Consider the following 13,044-nt stretch of genomic DNA (forward strand, 5'->3'; position numbering starts at 1 on the left):
ACTATTAATAACAAAAGAAGGAAAAGCAAAACAAATTTTCACTTCTCTTGGATAAATTCCAAGCAGTGGATTTATTGGGTTCTCTAGTAACTGTATCCTTAACTTTATATAAATTGTCAAAATGTTGAAGTGGCTAAAGCACATACCTTTGAGTCAACTACCTATCAAAGTAATAGTTTCTCTGTGGTTTTGACAATAACTGGAATCAGACTGTTTCCCTGTATATTCCAAAGTTTATTCCTACTGGGTAGAAACTGGTTCTTGACAGTGATTTCAGTTTTTCTCTCTTGCTCCTAATGCTCCTGAACATTTTTCTTCATGGGTTTGTGGATTCTTTTAAAAATGTTTTCATTTTATTTATTCTGGGTATAGACAAATTGAGAGGGCAGGGGAAAAGGGCAGAGCACAATCCCCTACTTACAGGAGGGGACTGGGGGCTTGAACCCAGGTCCTTGCACATTGTAGCACATGTGCTCTACACAGAGTGCTACCACCCCTGCTTCTAGGCTCTTCACAGATCTTCTCATGGTGCTCATAATTCTGAGATGGCTCCCATGACCTTTGTGCCAAGTGTTCCTCCCATGTTACTGTCGGGCAGCCCCCCTGCTCTGATGCTGTGGCCTATTTACATAATCATTGCTTTGCCTGAGACCTGCCCTGCCTACAGGATATTGGTTAATCCCACTGGAAGCTTTCTACCTTCACACTCTTTTCTCCACCCCCTCTTGGCCATTTCCTTTTCCCACATGCCACTTCCATTTAAAGATATATATAAAGGCGTTGTCTCTGATCAATAAAGGCATTGCATTGCGTTCCTGCTCCACCACGAGTTCCTGGTCTCTCTCCCACATCGCTGAGCAAGTAGCAGCCCAGGTTGGCTCAGGTCGAGTTCTCTCCAACCCAGAGAACACATGCCCAGGAAGAAACTCCCATGAAGCTAGCCTGGCAACTTACCTTGTCATGTCACAAAAGCAATTTTGCAGATATGAATTTACTCCATTTTACCAAAGTAACTTAAAACTCTGAAGAGTAGGGCAGCTAACAGACTGAAAGGGGCAGGTAAGAAATGAGTCAGCTGAGGGAGGCATTCTGAGAGTGAGAAGATAAAAGAATTTCAGTTTGGGTGTAGAAAGGCTTAAGCACTTATGGAGGTCTGATCAGTTGACTTTAGAGAAATGATTCCCCACTGAATGAGTTTGCCCTCAAAATCACTTGAATATGCATACATTTCTCATGAGCTTCCCATAAGCCCTCTCATTCAACGGCAAATAAAATTTCCCAGTGTTATTTAAGCTGTTGACTAGACTTTGCATTTCTGTTTTAATTTTAAAATTAGCTTATCAATTTCTACCCCTAGGTATCTACATGAAGAACACAGAAACACTCATCTGAAATCAAGATACACACTCCTACATTCACTGCAGTGCTATTTACAGTAGCACTAGTGTGGAAACAAGCCGGGGCCAACGGTGGTACATGTGGTTAAGGGTACACAGTACAATACACAAGGACCTGGGTTCAAGCCCCTAGTCCCCCTCTGTAGGGGGAAAGTTTCATGAGTGCTGAAGCAGGGCTGCCAGTCTCTGTCTCTCTCCCTATTTCCCCCTTCCTGCTCAGTTTCTTTATGTCTCTATTCAATTATAAAAATCTTTTAAAAATTTAAAAAGTAACAGTGTTGTGATATACAATTTGTAAGAAGGGAGGGAATGGAGGAAAAAAGGAGAAAGGGAGGGGCAGGTGGTGGTATACTTGGTTGAGTGTACATGTTACAGTGTGAAAGGACCAGAAAAACATCTTTAAAGAAAATACTTTACAGGAGTTGGGCGGTAGTGCAGCGGGTTAAGCGCACATTGCACTAAGCGCAAGGACTGGCATAAGGATCCCGGTTCAAGCCCCCGGCTCCCCACCTGCAGGGGAGTCACTTCACAAGTGGTGAAGCAGGTCTGCAGGTGTCTGTCTTTCTCTCCCCCTCTCTGTCTTCCCTACCTCTTTCCATTTCTCTCTGTCCTATCCAACAATGACAACAACATCAATAATAACTACAATAATAAGACAAGGACAACAAAAGGAAATAAATAAAGAAAAAAGAAAAAATACAAAAAAATTTATTAAAAATACTTTACATTTATATTAGTGAAAGAAAATTTTCATTTCTTTGTTCTTGGAGTTCTGATTTCAGCCTTCTTTCAGTATTTCATTCTGTTTTGCTATCAGGATTTTGCTGGCCTCATAAACTTAGAAGTAGTTCCTCCTGTACTTTTAAAAACTAGATTAAACTTTTTAACTTTTTTTTTTTACAGAATGTAAAGCTGAGGGGGCTAGCCAGTTCACCTAATAGTGCAGAAGGACCCAACTGCTACATAAGAGAAGGGTGTCATACAGGGAAAGCTTCACAAGAGGTATAGCAGAGATTTGTTTCCTCTTCCTGTCTCTGACCCTCTGATATTTTTGTTTTAATGAGAGATACAGAGGAATAGAAAGACCAGTGCACTGCTCAGCTCTGTCTTATGGAAGTGCTGGAGATTGAACCTGGGACCTTGGAGCCTGAGGCATGAACATCTCTTGCAGAACCACTATGCTGTCTATTCTGGCCCTCCTTCACCCTCTATCTAGAAAAAAGAAATCCACCAGGAGTGGTAGAATCACACATGTTCAAGTCTTAGCAAAAGCTCTCATGGCGGGGGGGCGGGGGGGACTTAAAGCTAAATGAGTTAACCTTATAGAATGGCTTTTATTTGAGAAATTAATTTCTTTACTAGATCTCACAGTGTTGTTTTCTTCTGCTGCTTGTTTACATAGTCTGTGCTTTTTTAAAAAAAGTATTTATTAGAGACAGAGAAATTGAGAGGAATAGGAAAAATAGGGAGACAGAGAGACACCTGAAGGCCTGCTTTACTACTTGTGAAGCTCCCCTCCCTCCCCCCACTGGTGGGGAGCAGGGACTTGAACCCAGGTCCTTGTGCACTGTAATGTGTGCACTCAACCAGGTACATCACCACCTGGCCCATATAATCTGTGCTTTTGAAGGAATCTATAGGTTGAATCTAATTTTTAAAATGCCTAGCACCCAGTTATACATGTCATTTGCTATATGACGAAGTCTGTGAGACTTTCCTTAACGTTCCCCACTCCTTTCCTGCTATTAGTTGTTTGCAATTTCTCTCTTGCTTTCAGTTTAAATTAGCTTGAAATTTATCTACTGTATTTAGCTTTTAAAACACTGTTTATATTTTCCAAATTAAAAAAAAATCTTAGGCTTTCTTTTTTAGAAATACTATAACTACCTATCTAGATAGTTCTCAAATAGGGGACATATGGATAAAATTCATATACAGTAAAATCTAAATGTTTTGGGTTTGGAATCCTGCATTTTGATAAATGTAGACTGTCCTGTGCCTAGTACTGGAACCCAGTCATGGGATTATATCTGCAGCAGCTAAAAGTAGGAGGCTCAAAATGTCTTCCAAGCAGTCAGAACAGCATGTGCAGAGGCACAGAAGCTGATAAGACCTTGCATACTTGAACTCTGAATAGCTCAACTGGCAAAAATAAAGATACGGTGAGCTGGAGGGATGGTTAGAGACCATTTCTGATGGAGATATATTTCAAACTAGTTAACCTCAGTTTCTTCCTAGATTTTGTAAGCAGGCATGAGATGCCCTAAGTAGTAGATTCCTCCTTTTAAAGGATCTTTTTGTAGGTGATCTGGAAGATGGATTGACAGGACGGGGATAAAGACTTGGATACAAAGCAAGATACTTTACAGCAGACCAGGTGAGAAAGATGGTGACTGTTGAACATTGGGGCAGGGGACAGACCTTTCTTATAAATACACCCCCAACAGAGAGAAAGTTCCTTAACTGCCCACTGCCATGATCTTTAGCTTTTGCCTCTACCAAGCTGTCACTCTTGATTTCAGTCTCCCTTTTTTGAAGGCTGACTTCCTTTAGTTTTAACACATCTAGCACACACACATCCTGTTTTGAGTGGGGGAGATAGCATAGTGGTTATGCAAAGAGACCTTCATGCCTGAAACTCCAAAGTCCCAAGTTCAGTCCCTCACACTACCAGAAACTACAACTGAGCAATACATTGGTTAAAAAAAAAAAAAAGCCTATTTTAGGCTGTTCCATACATCACTCTGCTAATGCCCATGTCCAGCAGAGAAACAATTACAGATGCCAGAAATACCACCTTCTGCACCTCAAAAAAATTGGGGAGAAATGATAGGGGAAGATGACCTGAGGGCTCTGAACCCCAATTCCATCAGTACTTGAAGCATCTGTCACCAGAAATCTTGTTTTTACATCACTGAAAAGGAGGTGAATCTGGAAAACTCCAAAGGAAGATAGACACTGTTTTTCTTATCTGAGAGAGAAGGGGGGGAGGAGGAAAAAAAGAATGCTTAAAAGTATTAATAGGTGTAGTTATGGCTTAGAAAGGAAGTGACAACAGGACCATAAAAAAGGGGGCAAAAAAATAATAATAGTGATAAATCTAGGGAGTCAAGTGGTAGCACAGTGGGTTAAGCGCACATGCTGCAAAGCACAAGGACCAGCGTAAGAATCCCGGTTCGAGACCCCGGCTCCCCACCTACAGGGGGTCGTTTCACAGGCTGTGAAGCAGGTCTGCAGGTGTCTTTCTCTCCCCTTCTCTGTCATCCCTCCTCTCTCCATTTCTCTGTCCTATCCAACAACAATGACATCAATAATAACAACAACTATAATAATAAAACAAGGGCAACAAAAGGAAATAAGTAAATAAATAAATATTTAAAAACTAAGTAAAAAAATCGAAAGTGAATCCATGTCTGTGACCTTGGGAGAACCACTGCAGTTTCCAGTGGGGTATAGGGGGCACAGAACTCTGGTGGTGGGAATGGTGTGCCTGTTATCTTATAACCTTGGAAACCAATATAAAATAACTAATAAAAATCTACATCAGAAATCAATAAAAATATAAGAACTTTAAAACAAGAAAATAGTAAGATCTATCACAGCCAGAAAAGAAAGCAAGCAAGCCTGTTTTCATGTCATCTAGGTACTCATTCCTGCTTTTGTTTCACAGTCTGAAAAAGCTCTTTTCCTTATCCAGCATGACTTTTTCCTGGCATTCTTTATGCTCTCAAAACTGGTAGCTGTATTCTCACTTGAACTGCACCTGCACCATACTTCTCTGTGTGTCCCTGCTGCATGAAGTGCTGAGCCTTTTGAAAGCTAGGGTTGTGTTATCTGCTGGACAGCTATCAATGAATATGAGTTGAAAAGAACTGAAGTTTGCCAAATAGTTGTTCTTTTTTATTGTATTTATTTTTATTTTGATACTGCGTTCATGCTGTTTATAGGCCCAGGAAGGGAAATATATAAATGCACTACCTATGACCATACAAAGAAGTCCTTTACACTATTCTGTGCCGCCCCTTTGGCCTAATGGCATGCAAGCCTTGTCCCTCCCAACTAACTGCTGGCTTTCTCATTCCTGGTAGGCAACAGTGTCCACCAAAGTTCAGGTCCATCTCTGAATCACCAGAAAAGCATTAGGAAGCAGAATAGTCCTCTGGACTTCTCTGCGATGCCATCTTTTACTTGGATTGGTAGTAAACTAATGGTTACTTAGAGTTGGACCATAAGAACATAGCTGTGCTGTTCACTTCCTGCTGCAAATTCACTCTCAGCTTGATGAAATTGAGAAAAAAATAATGGCAAGCAGTATGAAGTAATTAAAAATACCATGGATAGAGAATGGTGCAGAGACCTCAAGACTATTTGTAAGATAAAAAGGACTCCGATATTATTCAGATTTTTTGGTAAAGATATAATTTTGGACACATCTCCAAAATTAGAGAGTCATAATTCTGTCATGAAGCAAATAAAGTATATTAAGAAAATGAACATTTTTAGTTATTCAGACTGAAAACAGTAAATCTATTTTTACTACTACTAATAATAATCAAAATGCATGTAGACCTTGTTAGTTTGGACACTGCTATAATTGTGATTAGATTATTTGCAAGTGGAATCTTTCTGACAATAGCTCTCTGGTTAGGACTTCAAGGATGTAAATCACAAATGAAAAGTAAATATCTTTACATATTTTTAAAAACCTAATAGGGACCAGGTAGTGGCACACCTGGTTGAGTGCACATGTTACAATGCACAAGGACCCAGGTTTGAGCCCCCAGTTCCTACTGCAGGGGAAAGCTTCACAAGTGCTGAGGGAGTGTTACAGGTCTCTCTCTCTCTCCCCCCTCCTCTTGATTTCTGGCTGTCTCCGTCCAATAAATGAATGAAGATGATATAATTTTTTAAACCTACTAATAGTTGATAATGCTGGTTACAAAAATATTTTGTATAAAACCTTAAAAAGACTTCAAGATCATACACTAAACTAGTGAGCTCTTGTTGACAGTCATGATTACTTTCTATTTCCTACATCCTATAATTTCTTTTTAATAATAAAAACTAACCTTATCTTCAAAATGTTTAGTTTTAGGGACTTAGTAGCCTGAATTCTATAAATAGTTTTTGACTTATATTATGAGATATACCCAAATCTAATAAGCCCTATTTAAATATGTATAATGATAACACATTTCTTGATTCATCTAGGTTATACATACAACTCCAGAAGTGTGTGTGTGCGTGCCAGTCTATCTGTGTTTACTATTTTTTTTTTGCCTCCAGGGTTATTGCTGGGGCTCGGTGCCTGCACTACAAATCCACTGCTCCTGTGGCCATTTTTCCCACTTTGTTGACCTTGTTGTTGCTATTTTTATTACTGCTGTTGTTGGCTAGGACAAATAAATGGAAATGGAGAGAGGAGGAGAAGACAGAGGGGGAGAGAAAGATAGACACCTGCAGACCTGCTTCACCACCTATGAAGCGACCCCCCTGCAGGTGGGGAGCCAGGGACTCGAACCAGGATTCTTACGTGGGTCCTTGCACTTTGCGTGACATGTGCTTAACCTGCTGCACTACCACCCAGCACCATGTTTACTATTTTATATACAGAACAGAAAGCTAAACATACCTTTTTATCAGCTTAGCACTACTCCCCTGTATGTGAAGCCCTGCATTCATTTCAGAATGCAGGAAAGGCAGAGAGGGGATGAAATTGCCCCCTCCAGCTCCTTCCAATTTCCTACTGAAGTTATAACAAAGAGAAAGTCATTCCTGAGGGCTGGGTGGTGGTGGACCTGGTGAAGAGCATACGTTACAATACTCAAGGACCTGGATTGAAGTCCCCAGTCCCCACCTCCAGGGGCAAAGCTTTGTGAGTGATGAAGCAGGGCTGCAAGTGTCTCTCGCCCTATCACCCCCTTCACTCTTGATTTCTGGCTGTCTATCCAGTAAATATAGAAAAGTTTTTGTTTTTTTTTAATGTTTTTTTAAAAAAGAGAAAGGCATTCCTATGCTGCTAGTGGTCAGAGTCCATAGTGAAAAGGGTTCTTTGGCGAGGAAACTAGATCCTTTTCTTTTTCTCTGCATCTTGCCCCACTAAAAATTTGGCTCGGTACCCCGCCATCTGCTGAATTCAACTAGGAACTTACATTTAAAGTCTGAGAATAATGTGAACTGGTTCCACCCATTCCCCTACTGTCCCATATCTATCTCTCTCTCTCTCTCTCTCTCTCTCTCTCATGTGAGTATGTGTGTGTGTGTGTGTGTATCACTTATGTTTCCTGTAGCAATGAGTTCTCTCCCTTCTGTCTGAGATGCTCAGAAGTGACTGAGGCCAACTCTCTCCAACCCAGCCCACGTTACAACAGGAAAGGCCCTGAAAAGCCTCTGCAGTCACAGCCTTGCCCAACTGGCTGGCTCTCTCTGACTCACTCTGGTTCCTTACTTTTCTCCTCATCAACTTTGCATTTCCAACCTGCCTCTGCCACCTGCAGCCCTGACCCAGCTCCTGCTCCAAATGCCCTGGCAACCTTTCTTCTTCTCTGGAAACTGGCTCAGCTACAATTTTTTTAATTGCATGATGACTCCACCACTCTCAGCAGCCATTTATTACATCTTACTGTTTTTTTCTATTGTTTGAAAGGAGGGAGAGAGAGAGAGAAGACAGAGACAGAGACAGAGAGAGGAACCAGTGCATCCAACCAGAGGCCTGAAGTGTACAATTTCTTTTTTTTTTTTACTTATTTACTTATTTTATTTTTATTTTTTATTTAAGAAAGGATTAATTAACAAAACCATAGGGTAGGAGGGGTACAGTTCCACACAATTCCCACCACCAAATCTCCATAACCCACCCCCTCCCCTGATAGCTTTCCCATTCTCTATCCTTCTGGGAGCATGGACCCAGGGTCATTGTGGGTTGCAGAAGGTAGAAGGTCTGGCTTCTGTAATTGCTTCCCCGCTGAACATGTGCATTGACTGGTCAGTCCATACTCCCAGTCTGCCTCTCTCTTTCCCTAGTAGGGTGGGTCTCTGGGGAAGCGGAGCTCCAGGACACATTGGTGAGGTCTTCAGGCTAGGGAAGCCTGGCTGGCATCCTGATGGCATCTGGAACCTGGTAACTGAAAAGAGAGTTAACATACGAAGCCAAACAAATTGTTGAGCAATCATGGACCCAAAGCTTGGAATAGTGGAGAGGAAGTGTTAGGGGGGTACTCACTGCAAACTCTAGTGTACTTCTGCTTTCAGGTATATATTTTGCAGTAGTTTACGGGATACGTGTGAACATATGCTCTCTCTCACAGAAACTGGTGTATATCTAGGTTTTGGGACTTTGTTAGAAAGTGAACCACCTGAGATGAAATTAGAGTATACTATGAAAGGAAAGGTCTCACCCAAGTAATGAAGTTGAAGGGTTGTCATTCTACAAGTGAAGTCTCTGGACACAGTCTGAAGTGAAGCATATTGAGGTGGCAATCGTTGTGTTGGCTAGGTTGTGATTGGCAGATGCAATATGATTTGATATGGATTGGGAGAGGCATACGGGAAAGTGGGCCCTATCCAAGGGTTCCAGGACTGGGGGAAGTAGAGGCTCTATAGTGGAGATGTGAGGTTCCTGCTGTCTTAGGGTTCAAAAAGACAATTGATAGTTAATGTTATCATCACATTATTTGGTAATTGGGTTAACTTTGAAAAGTCCTTTTGTTATGGTTTGCTGTACAGTACCCAGTATCTTGTATATAGCTGTGCTATTGGTTGCTTCTGATCTACTTGGTCTAGGCTTTTGAGAGAGTCTGCATATCAATTACACAGCCTATATATTGAAAAGATTCAGTATGTGTTTTGAAAAAATTCAAGACATACAATTAATTTTCCCCCTCTCGTATTAATTAACTAGTGATTTATATGACTACATTTTACTAGGAGTATATATAAACACCATTCCCACCACCAAAAGACTGTGACCCATCCCTCACACCCACTCCCACCCCCCACTGGCCCAGGAAGCTGCATGTCTACCCCTCACCACAGGGTTTTTACTTTGGTGCCCTACTTACAATTTGCTCAGGTCCTGCTTTTAGTTTCCCTTTCAGATCTTCTTACTCAACTTCCGTTGATGAGTGGGATCATCCCATACTCATCTTTATCTTTCTGACTTAGCTCACTTAACATAATTCCTTCTAGCTCTGTCCAAGATGGGTCAGAGAAGGTGGGTTCATTGTTCTTGATAGCTGCATAGTATTACATTGTGTATATATACCACAGCTTTCTCAGCCACTCATCTGTTGTTGGGCATCCGGGTTGCTTCCAGGTTTTAGCTATTATGAATTGTGTTGCTATGAACATAGGAGTACACACCTCTTTTTGGTTGGGTGTTATGGAATCCTTGGGGTATAACCCCAGGAGAGGAATTATTGGATCATATGGAAGGTCCATGTCTAGCCTTGTGAGAGTTTTCCAGACTGCTCTCCACAGAGGCTGTACCAATTTACATTCCCACCAGTAACGTAAAAGGGTTCCTCTGTCCGCACAACCTCTCCAGCATTTGTTGCTGCTGTCCTTTTTGATGTATGCCATTCTTACAGGAGTGAGTTGCTATCTTAGTGTTGTCTTAATTTGCATTTATCTGACAATCAGTGACCTAGAGCAGTTTTTCATATGTTTGTTAGCCTTTTGGATCTCCTCTGTAGTGAATGTTTTGTTCATATCCTCTGCCCATTTTTGGATGGGGTCATTTGATTTTTTTGGTGCTAAGTTTGCTGAGCTCTTTATATATTTTGGTGATTAGTTTCTTGTCTGATGTATGGCATGTGAAGATCTTCTCCCATTCTGTGAAGGGTCTCTTTGTTTGTTTAATAGTTTCTTTGGATGTGCAGAAGCTTTCCAATTTGATGTAGTCCCATTGGTTTGTATCTGCTTTAGTCTTCCTTGCAATTGGGTTTGTTTCATCAAAGATGTGCTTGAGGTATAGGTGGGAAACTGTTTTACCAATGTTTTCCTCTAAGTATTTGATTGTTTCTGGTCTGACATCTAGGTCTTTGATCCATCTGGAGTTGATTTTTGTTTCTGGTGAGATAAAGTGGTTCAATTTCATTCTTCTGCATGTTACAACCCAGTTTTCCTAGCACCATTTATTGAAGAGAGCCTCCTTTTTCCATTTAATCCTTTGGGCCCCCTTATCAAAGATTAGATGTCCTTAGGTGTGGGGATTTATTTCTGGGCTTTCAATTCTGTTCCACTGGTCTGTGTGCCTATTTTTGTTCCACTACCATAGTTTAAGGTCTGGGAGTGTGATGCCTCCATTTCTGTTTCTTTTCCTTAAGATGGTTTTGGCAATTCTAGGTGTTTTCAGGTTCCAGATAAATGATTGTAGTGTTTGTTCTATTCTCTTAAAAAAGCTTGGTGGAACTTTGATGGGTATTGCATTAAATTTGTATATGGCTCTGGGGAGAATATTCATTTTGATGATATTTATTCTTCCAATCCATAAGCATGGGATATCTTTCCATTTCTTGGTATCAGTTTCTATTTCCTTGAGTAGCGACTCATTGTTTTCAGTATATAAGTCTTTCACTTCTTTGGTCAACTTTATTCCTAGGTATTTGATTGATTTTGCTGAAACAGTAAATGGGAGTGATTTCTGGATATCTTCTTCCTCAGATTTAGTATTTGCATAAAGAGATGCCACTGATTTTTATACATCGATTTTGTAGCCTGATACCTTGCTATATTGCCTAATAACTTCCAGTAGTTTTCTGCTGGATTCTTTAGGTTTTTCTATGTATACTATCATATCATCTGCAAACAGTGAGAGCTTGACTTCTTCCTTTCCAATCTGTATTCCTTTGATTCCTTTCTCTTGCCTGATTGCTATGGCAAGAACTTCCAATACTATGTTGAAGAGTAACTAACAGTGACAGTGGACAGCCCTGTCTAGTCGCTGATCTGAGGGGGAATGATTTCAGCTTCTGTCCATTGAGTATGATGTTGGCTGTAGGTTTGCTATATAAAGACTCCATTATCTTGAGGAATTTCCCATCTATTCCCATTTTTTGTAGAGATTTGAGCATGAATGGGTGTTGGATTTTGTCAAAGGCTTTCTCTGCATCTATTGAGATAATCATGTGGTTTTTGGCTTTGCTTTTATTGATGTGGTGAATGACATTGATTGACTTACGGATGTTGAACCAGCCTTGCATTCCTGGGATGAATCCCACTTGGTCGTGATGAACAATCTTTTTGATATGTTGCTGTAGTCGGTTGGCCAAGATCTTGTTTAATATTTTGGCATCTATGTTCATCAGAGATATTGGTCTGTAGTTTTCCTTTTTTGTTCTGTCCCTATCAGCTTTTGGTATCAGGGTGATGTTGGCTTCATAGAAGGTGGAAGGAAGTACTCCTGTTTCTTCAATCTTATGGAAAAGCTTAAGAAGTATGGGTACTAACTGTTTCCTGAAAGTTTTGTAGAATTCATTTGTAAAGCCATCTGGTCCAGGACTTTTGTTGTTGGGAAGGTTCTTAATAATGGTTTCAATCTTTGTCTGTGATTCGTGCATTTAGATTTTGTAGTTCTACTTGGTGCAGTTTTGGAAGGGCATATGCTACTAGGAATTGTTCCATTTCTTCCGGATTCTCTAGCTTGGTGGCATATAGTTCTTTATAGAAGTTTCACAGGATTCTCTGGATTTCTGTGGTGTCAGTTGTGATATCTCCTCTATTGTTTACAATTCTATTAATTTGAATCTTCTCTCTTTTGTTTGGTGAGTCTGGCTAGGGGTTTGTCAATTTTGTTTAATCTTTCAAAGAACCAACATTTTGCTTCATTGATCTTTTGTATGGTTCTTTTATTTTCGATGTTGTTTATTTCTGCTCTAACTTTAGTGATTTCTGTCTATTAGATGCTTTAGGGTTCCTTTGTTCCTCTTCCTCTAGGTCCTTGAGGTGTGCAGTCAGGTCATTCATTTGAGCTTCTTCTTGGTGTTTAATATGTGATTGTATGGCTGTAAGTTTTCCTCTCAGTACTGCTTTAGCTGTGTCCCAAATATTTTGATAGGTTGTGTCTTCATTTTCATTTCTTTCCAGGAACATTTGAATTTCCTGCTTGAGTGAATCTCTGACCCAGTGGTTCTTAAGGAGTATGTTGTTTAGTTTCCAAATTCTGTGACTTTTAATAATTGTTTGTTGTTAAATGTTAGTATTACTCTACTGTGGTCTGAGAAGATACTCGGGATGATTTCAATGTTCTTGAATTTATTGATGTTGTCTTTGTGGCCTAACATGTGGTCTATCCTTGAGTATGTGTTATGTAGACTTGAAAAGAAGGTGTATTCCAGTTTTTTGGGGTGAAGGACTGAAAATATCTAAGAGGTCTAGTCTGTCAATCTCTTCATTCAATTCTCTTGTATCTTTGTTGGTTCTCTGCTTTGTCTAAGTGTGAGAGTGGGGTATTGAAGTCTCCCACTATTATTGATGTATTTTTGAAATTCTTTCAGTAACTGCTTGACGTATTTACATGGTCCCTCATTAGGTGCATAGATGTTAATAATTGTTAAGTTCTTGGCTGATTGATCCTCTCTAATCATTATGTAATGTCCTTGCCTATCTTTTATTACTTTATTTAATTTCATATCTATCGTGTCTGAGA

General features: G+C 40.2%; 1 long non-coding RNA gene across 1 annotated transcript in view; it reads left to right on the top strand.

Moving 5' to 3' along the window:
- Positions 1 to 3,565: 3,565 nt before the first annotated feature.
- Positions 3,566 to 13,044, top strand: part of LOC132539422 (uncharacterized) — a 328,586-nt gene continuing 319,107 nt past the window's right edge. The window contains exon 1 of the long non-coding RNA XR_009550705.1: positions 3,566 to 3,774. This is a non-coding gene — a long non-coding RNA (uncharacterized LOC132539422). The remainder of the gene's footprint in view (positions 3,775 to 13,044) is intronic.

Source organism: Erinaceus europaeus, chromosome 7 (assembly GCF_950295315.1).
Source record: "Erinaceus europaeus chromosome 7, mEriEur2.1, whole genome shotgun sequence".
NCBI classification, from domain to species: Eukaryota; Metazoa; Chordata; class Mammalia; order Eulipotyphla; family Erinaceidae; genus Erinaceus; species Erinaceus europaeus.